We start from the raw sequence: 9,298 nt of genomic DNA, 5'->3' as shown, positions 1-9,298 counted from the left end.
TGCTCTAGACACGTGTCGGCATTAATGACATATTTACATTTATCTGTAGAGACTTTTCCAATGGATACTTTCTTATGTTTGGTTATACGCCCTAATTTGTGACTTCCATCAACATTCCTGCCTAGTAGTGACCTTGTGAGTCTTCCTCTAAAATGAGTGTGGCGAGCCATTGTCTGATCTGATAGGTCAGCCTCCCAATTCTCCAGGCGCTTTGCATGAGATATATTTAGGCACAGCAAAGATCTGCCTATGGAGTATTGTCGAAGCGTCAGACTAGGGGACCTAGTGTTATTGTACCTCCCGTCTATGGGCCTCCCACCCCTCAATTCGAGTACTTCAGATATGTTTAGAGGGAATGGCACTAGTCCTATATTATGCTGCCCTTGCGGAACATGAGAGCACACCCAACACTCGGTTCGGTTTAGCACCTTACCCACCAGGGAGTGATAATCCTCCAAAGGATGCCCGCCTATATTCAGAGTACTGGGGGACTGGCATCGTTGGATGCATCTCTCTTCAACTAGGGAGTCGCAGAACTTGCAGATACAATACTCATCAGACAATAGCCCCTCACACTGCCTCCGTGTTCCTGAGCTAGCAGACCTTTTCATAACCCCTGGACCAAGTTTGATAATGGGCTGCTCTGAGTATCCTATTAACTTTTCTTCTGCCTCCATTTCATCCGTATCACTCCAAGAACTCTCCTCCGTCCTCCATCCTCCTTCACAAAAATAGAATGTTCTAAAAAAAATGAAAACAAGGAAAATCCTGGAACAAAAGAAAAACAAAAACCGCCACTCCATCGCTGGAAAGATAGTTCTGGGGCAACGTCTCTGGTTCAGGTGTCTCGACTGCAGGCTTTAGATCTCCCGGAACAGACTCACAAGTGACAGATCTATGTCGTTGGTCTTAGCTTTATCTTGCACTTTCTCCGGATTATGGACTCTCCTGCAGTGGGTGGAATGGACCCAAGTGTAACCTTCAGTGATGTCGTACTGGTCAGCAGCACTTGGTACGGGCCTTCCCAACGGTCTGTTAAACAACCTGAACGTAAGAAATTGTGGATCATAACATAGTCTCCAGGTTCAACATCATGACAGTTCGTTTCTGGCATACCAGGTGACAGCATTTTTAGTTTTTGTTGTTGTTGCTTTAGCTGTCTACTCATTCTTATAAGATATTGTACAGTCACTTCATTATTACACTTCAAGTCGTCTTGTGGACTCACGATCAAATGAGGCTGTCGTCCGAACAGTATCTCAAAGGGGGACAGATTAAGAGGAGGTCTAGGAGTGGTTCAAATGCTATGGAGGACCAATGGCAAAGCCTCAGGCCATGCCAACCCAGTTTCAGCCATTATCTTACCAAGCTTGTTCTTTATAGTACCGTTTACTCTCTCCACCTTACCACTGGCTTGTGGTCGGTAAGGGGTGTGAAGCCTGCTACCGATTCCCATGAGTTTACACATGTTTTGGAAGATATCACCAGTAAAATGGGTACCCCTATCACTTTCAGAGATTCTAGGGATACCGAACCTACACACAAAGTCTTGTACAATTTTCTTTGCAGTGAACACAGCAGTATTAGTGGCTGCCGGATATGCTTTTACCCAACCGGAAAACACATCAATACACACTAACACATACTTTAGAGTCCTGCACGGTGGTAATTGGATATAGTCAATTTGTATTACCTGAAAAGGTCCGTTTGTAGGAGGGGTGTGGGATGGCTCAGTTGGAATATTGAAACATTTTTCCTCAAACAAGTAAGACATGACATTGCTTTCTTACCAGCCTGAGAGGAAAATCCGGGAGCACACCAGTATGCTCTCACCAGTTTGCACATACCTTCTTTACCCAGGTGAGTCAGACCGTGTGCTGCTTCAGCCAGGCTTGGATAGTATGTTCGGGGAGCTACAGGCTTACCTTGTCCATCCCTCCAGAGTCCTGAGGACTCTTGGCCACATCCCTTCGCCTTCCAGACCGCCTTTTCCTGCAGGGAACACACATCTTGCATTTCAATTAATTTCTGCATGTCTAATGTCTGAAAAACCATCATAGTCTCGGTCGATACAGTCATAGGTTGTCCTGCTGCCCACTTAGCAGCTTCGTCTGCCCTGTTGTTGCCCAATGACCCTGGGTCTTCTTCAAAGGTAGGGGCTTTGCACTTTATGATGGCTACTGTTCTGGGTAACTCTATCGCTGTCAGAAGTCCTTTTATGTGTTGTGAGTGTGCCACTGGTGTACCTGCTGCTGTCGTAAAGTTTCTAAGACTCCAAAAGGCCCCAAAATCGTGCACTACCCCAAAGGCGTACCTAGAGTCAGTATATATATTGGCTGATCTACCCTCTGCCAATTCACACGCTCTCCTTAGTGCTACTAGTTATGCCACCTGGGCTGAGTGAGGTGGATCAAGGGGTTCAGCTTCTACCACATCCTGATCGTCTACAACAGGGTAACCAGTACATAGCTCTCCTGTCTCTGTCTGTCTATGGCAACTTCCGTCTGTATTAAACGTAAAATCTACATTTTCTAAGGGGGTGTCACGTATGTCGGGCCTTGCAGTAAAGGTCTGATTCAGGTGTTCCATACAGTCATGCGTGTCACTAATCTTGCTAACTCATCATCAACCAGGGTCTCCTCACCTCCCACCCTTTGTGTCTCTAGAGACACATACGGAAGGTATGTAGCTGGATTTAAGGTGCTACATCGTTTGATGGTGATGTTTGAGGGTGCCATCAGAGCTAGTTCCCATTTTGTGAATCTAGCTGAAGAAACATGTCTGGTTTGGGCTGAATTTAACAGAGCTGATACAGCATGGGGTGTGTAGATAGTTGAATTATGTCCTAATACTACGTCTTCGCTCTTACTTACCAGAAGAGCCATTGCTGCTACACTTCTGAGACATGTTGGGAGTGATCTTGCCACATTGTCTAATTGTGCACTGTAGTATGCTACTGGTCTGCTAGCGTCACCATGTTTCTGTGCGAGGACACCTGCTGCACAACCATCAGCTTTTGTACAAAATAGCTCAAAAGGCTTTTCATAATCAGGTATTCCCAATGCAGGTGCTCTAGTCAGACTATCTTTAAGATTAAAGAACGCTTGCTCTGGCTCTTCTGTGTGTACAACACGTTCTGGTTTTGAGGAAGAGACTAGCTCCTGCAATGGTAATGCCAGAATAGAAAAACCTGGGATCCAGGATCTACAGTATCCACACATCCCCAAGAAAGTACGAATCTGCTTCTGGCTCTGCGGCAGAGTCATGTGTTGTATGGCCTCAATTCTGTCGGTTGTCAGGTGTCTTAGCCCCTTAGTGAGGCAGTGTCCTAAGTATTTGACCTTAGTCTGACATGGCTGTAATTTATCCTTTGCCACCTTGTGCCCTGTTTGTGAAAGATGAAGCAACAACAATTTAGTATCATGCAAACATGACATAAAAGAATCAGAGCACAACAACAAATCGTCCACATATTGAATTAGAACAGACCCATTGTGGGGTTGAAAGGATTGCAAACAGTCATGTAAGGCTTTGGAGAAAATACTGGGGCTGTCAATGAACCCCTGGGGTAGTCTGGTCCATGTGTATTGCACTCCCCTTTAGGAGAATGCAAAAAGGTATTGGCAGTCAGGGTGAAGAGGGACTGAGAAGAAAGCAGAACATAGATCAATGACAGTAAAATGACTGGCAGACGGTGGAATCTGCTTAAGGATGACAGCTGGATTCGGCACTACGGGGAATTGGCTCTCAACAACTTTGTTAATTACCCTTAAGTCCTGGACTAATCTATAGCCCCTCACCCCATTCTTCTTCACAGGGAAAATGGGACTATTTGCTGTACTGGTTGTACGAATTAAAATCCCTTGTTGTAACAGCCTCTCAATAACAGGATATACCCCTAGTTCCACCTCCGGTTTTAATGGATACTGTGGGATTTTTGGAGCTATCCTACAACTTTTTAGATTGAACATGACAGGGGCTACGTTTGCCATCAGTCCAGTGTCCTGTCCATCTCTGGTCCATAGGGAACCTGGTATTTCCAGCAACATCCCCTTTACGTGAGATAGACTTTGTTCTATAACAGGAGAGTGTAACATTAACCTTTGAGGGGTGTCCAATATATCCTGTACCTCATGTGCGACCTTCTCGGGTATATCTAGGAACACACCATCTGAAGTACAGTATATGACACATCCCATTTTACATAGCAAGTTAGTAGGAGCCGCTGCAGCCAAGAGAAACGAATGCTTAGTATGCAGAGGCCCGATAGTAACTTCAGCGGGTTTAGTTAGAGGATAATGTAACACTTCTCCCGTTTCCCCCATAGCTGGAATAGTTTTACTGGTCACCTGTAGATTGAAAGGAGAGGTTATAACAGATCGGGCCGCCCCTGTATCTACAAGAAAAGTTTGTTTCCTACCAGCTATGTCAACTATCATTTTTGGTTCTTCACTCTGACTCTCAGTTAACCTCACTGGCTGTAGACTACAGGTATGACCTGACCCCTAGCGCTGACTATCATTTTCTCGCGCAGCATTTGCTGCTATAATATGCGCGGGTAGCGGTGTGTTCTCTTGCCTATGTGTGTTTCTCCGTGGAGGATACCTATATGATTCCCCCCTTGATGTTTCTTTCCTTGCTTCTGGACAGAATCTCCTTATGTGTCCCTCTTTCTTACAGCGAAAACATACCATTACCTTTTTACTTGAGTTGTATGCTTGGTATGTTTGTGGTTGTGTGTGTATTCCTTCTAAAGCCTGAATACTCACCGTCATTAACCTATCACCTTTCTCTTCTTTCTTTCTAAAGATATTTTTGTCATGTTCCACAGCAGACTCCCTAAGAGAGTCTACTGTGATACCTCTCCAATTAGGTAATGAGGTTTGTACTCTGGTTTTTAAATTTTCCCTAAGACCATCCATTAACACTCCTACAGCTACTTCCCTGTGATGTGGATCCTCTCTTATGTCAGTTACTCCGGTAAAGTGTGTCATTGATGCTAGTGCCCTAGAAAAATAGTCTGCTGCTGTTTCACTATCCTTTTGCTTAATGGTGAAAATCTTACTCCAATTTACCACTACTGGAAAATAGATGGCTAAGTGTTTGACAATTTGTGCTATATTTTTTTGGTTAATCTCATCCGTCAAGGTGTCATCTTCCTCCAACAAACAATCTTCAATAAATTTTTGTATGTTAGTATTGGGAGGAAGACACGCCCTCAACACTACACGCCAATCCTTATTGGTTGGTTCGTGGGCATTTCCTAAGTCTTTAACAAATTTCTGACATTTAGCTAACTCCTTTCTAGGATCTGGGAATTCAGTCATAATGGAACGTAATTCTGATCTAGTCCAGGGACAATACATTGTAACATTTCTTAAAGGAACTACACCATCCTTATCCAGTTTCCCATTGGGAACTGATATTGTGCGGACTGGGTAGGCACCCTCTGGTTCACTGTCTTCAGGGGACACTACAGGATTTGCTGGTTCAAGATTTAGAACGCTTTCACTCCTAGTGATCACACTACTCTCACCTATCTCAGCCATTTTCTCATACTTGCGCTGAGCTTCTAGTACACTAACAGCATGGGCAAGGGCCGAAATCACAGTGGGTTCATCTTCATCTTCTCAAACACTTGTTTTAAACTGGCTTAAAACAGAATACAATTTAGCAATTTTCCTTTTTTCAGTTTTAATAACAGCTGTACTTACCGCTCCCGCCACATAAGGTGGCGGGGGCGCGCTTGCGCTGAGTTCGCCACGCTTCTCAACGGCTACTTCCGCCGTGCGCGCGCTTTTCGCCACGCCTACTTCCGCTGTGCATTCACTGCTCTGCCACGTGTTACCTCCATTTGCCACAATTTTAAACAATCATTATGTCTATTTCTCACTTTTGTTGATTTAATCAACCACACTTTATCTTTTACATTATTTAGTACCTCTGAATAAAAACTTCCTATTGTTCGGAAAGGCCTATCACAATCTTTGATCATCTTGACCCACGTATCGCAATACGCAGTTGCGTATGCACCATAATTCTTAAACATAAGGTACCTAGCTGATCCCAGCGGTCCTTCCTTAAGCAGCACAACATCAACCATCTCTAGCGTTTGCTTCGCACCCATTGTGAAAACAACCTATTTCTCAACGCTACGCAAAAATACTTTTTACTTGTTCTCCTTTCAAACAGAACTCACTAGAGATTTTTTTTATTCGTGGACGGTTTCACAGGCTACGCCCACACACCTCCTAACACAGAAATATCACTATGGACAACAGAAATATCAGCTCCTCGATATCCTGGCTCTCCACAAAATTCTGTTGAGTATTACTGAACTGGTAGTACCGGAGTTTACCCGTTTGTACCAGCGTAATTCCTCCAGCCGTTCAACCCAAGTCACAAGCACGGTTGTAAAACCATGCGGTCCGATCGCACCGCTTAGCAATACTAACTATCGCTAAACTTTGCTATTGCCCTTGGGGAGAAAGTTTCCAAAAGCTTTTTAACTGTTCTCTTTTCAAACAGGGCTTTTGTTGCCAGTATAGCTGCCTTGTATACTACCTCGGTTGCAAGCCCGCCCCGTCAAACGGCAAATGATATCCCTGTCTTTTTGACAGTAAATCAACTTTCACTTCAAAATCATACAATCACCAAACACATACACCTTAGTTTTCTGCGCAGAAAATCAACAATGTTCCCAACAATAGGGATAATGTTTCAAAGACTTTTACAAGTGATTTTTACTATGCATATATAACTATCAAATCGATTGTTTAACCACGTGGCAAATCTACCGGAAGTTCGCGTACGCACAGCAGGAAATACACATACGCTAAGCAATGCAATACAGTTAAAATGCACAATGACAGAAAAAAGAAACAGTTTTCTCTTTTGTCCCTAGGTTCTAGTTAGCGTGCCCTAGATAATGCAAAACGGACATTCGGTTTCACAACACAGAGTAAAATTCAGGTTTTGAACACAATGCGTTCTTACCCGTATATGACGCGTCTCCACCCTTTGTTGCGGAATCGAAATCCGTTGGTCTTGCGTATAATCGGCAATGAAACCTCCAAAGCTCACGAGCCCCCAAATTGTTATGTGCGTATTGTCGCTAACCAATAACGATTGTCGAACCTCGATTTGTGTCCAATGCACAAAGATTTATTCGCAAAAAGTAGAATAATATGCTCAAGCGAAGTGATAATAAATACAGCCGTAGGCGCTCTGGATCCAGTGTGCAGCATTCAATCCTGAAGTCTGGGGACAAGATGTCTGAACACTGGATGTAAAGCTGCTGCTTATATACACAATGAAATACAGTAATACAATGAAGATGGTATAGACTGCATCTATTGGTCCAGGTCTCAGGAAGGTCCAAGGGGTTGTCAATCATTGGCTAGTTCATCCCAAGGAATCCAAAGGAGGGGGTCACCACTCCAGGGGGTATGCTCGGCTCTTCCCGCCAAGATTCCTTACTCTTAAGTAGTTCATAATTCCTTATCATTCATAACTTGTGTATGCACTCTGCAATTCCCTCGCAGAGTAAACCAAACAGTAGGATATGTAACGGGGTTCATTATGATACCACTCATGATGTGATTCCTTCAACCTGTTCCGTGTATTTCACTAATATGCATGTAACTCTAATAATAACATATAAATACTACTATATTTCGACATAACTGACTATGTGTTGCAACTACCATTAATGTGTACTATTTTATAAGTATGCGTGTTTGTGCGAATGTATGGTAAAAGACCTATTACTGTTGCTGCCACGTGTAGTGGATGCGTACGCCCTTTCACGCCGTAGCGTGCCCTTGTACGTTGATGCGTACCGTACGCATCTTTTCAGACAAAGACAACCAAGTTTGCTCGACTTTAATTGAAATGACTTTATCTAATTTGCTGACTTCGACAAGAGGAATAACGGTTTGCAAGGAAAATCAATCTAGCCACTGTGTGCAAACTAGATTGTAGGGGTTTGAGTCTGTTTTTGGGAATACCAGTAAGGAGGGAATTGCAATAGTCGATGCGGGAGATGATGAGTGCATGAATTAATGTTTTTGCGGTGTCTTGTGTCAGATATGTGCATATTCTGGAAATGTTCTTTAGGTGTATGTAACATGATTTAGATATAGAGTTGATGTGGGGAATAAACAACAGTAGTGAATCAAGGCAATGAGCTTGCGGGGTGGGATTTATGGTCATGTTATCAACAGAAATAGAACTGTAAGGCAGGAAGCTTCTGTTTTTGGGTGGGAATATTATTAATTCAGTTTTTTGAAAGATTGAGTTTAAACTGGCGAGAAAACATCCAAGATGAAATGTCAGAAAGACAGTCAGTAACATGAGACAACACAGATGGTAAAAGATCATGAGAGGATAGATAGATTTGTGCATCATTCACATAGAGATGATACTGAAATCCAAAGGAGCTTCTTAGTTTTCCAAGAGAAGTGGTGTAGATAGAGAATAGCAGAGGACCTAGGACTCAGCCTTGTGGTACTCCAACTGATAAAGAAAGCTAAACAGAGGTGGATCCAGAGAAATTAACACTGAAAGAGCGATTAGATAGGTAGGATGAGAACCAGGATAGGACAGTGCCTTCAAGACCTAGGGATTGTAGCGTTTGTATGAGGAGACAGTGGTCAACATTGTCAAATGCAGCAGAGAGATCCAGGAGAATTAGAAGAGAGTAATGGTTATTTTTTTTTTTGCTGTGATCAAATCATTGACAACCTTGGTCAGCGCAGTCTCTGTGGAGTGTTGAGAGTGAAATCCTGACTAAAGAGGATCCAATAGGTTGTTTGCTGTAAGAAAGTATGTGAGTCGAGTGTAGGCAATTCTCTCGAGAAGCTTGGAGGGGCATGGGAGGTGGGAGATGAGGCGGTAATTTACGAGAGAGTTATTGTCAGAATTCTGTTTTTTTTAAAATGGGAGTAATCACTGCATGCTTGAATAGTGATGGAAACATACCAGTAGAAAGAGATAGATTACAGATTTTAGTTAGAGGGGGGATAAACACAGGAGACAGTGACATAAAAATTTGTGAGGGAATGGGATCAAGAGGACAGGAGGTAGAGTAGGAAGATGAGAAGAGAGTAGAAACTTCCTCTTCATTTGTGGGATCAAATGAAGAGAGAGTGTCAGAGGGTGCTACAAAGGAATTGAGCAGATCGCTTGTCAAGGGAGATGATATAATTTCAAGTCTGATCTTATCAATTTTGCCCTTGAAATAGGAAGCAAGATCCTGTGCACTGATGGTAGTTGGAGGATTTGGGGCAGGAGGATT

This window comes from Mixophyes fleayi, chromosome 2 (genome assembly GCF_038048845.1).
Source record: "Mixophyes fleayi isolate aMixFle1 chromosome 2, aMixFle1.hap1, whole genome shotgun sequence".
In the NCBI taxonomy this organism is placed as follows: domain Eukaryota; kingdom Metazoa; phylum Chordata; class Amphibia; order Anura; family Limnodynastidae; genus Mixophyes; species Mixophyes fleayi.
Note: the sequence above shows the minus strand (reverse complement) of the source record.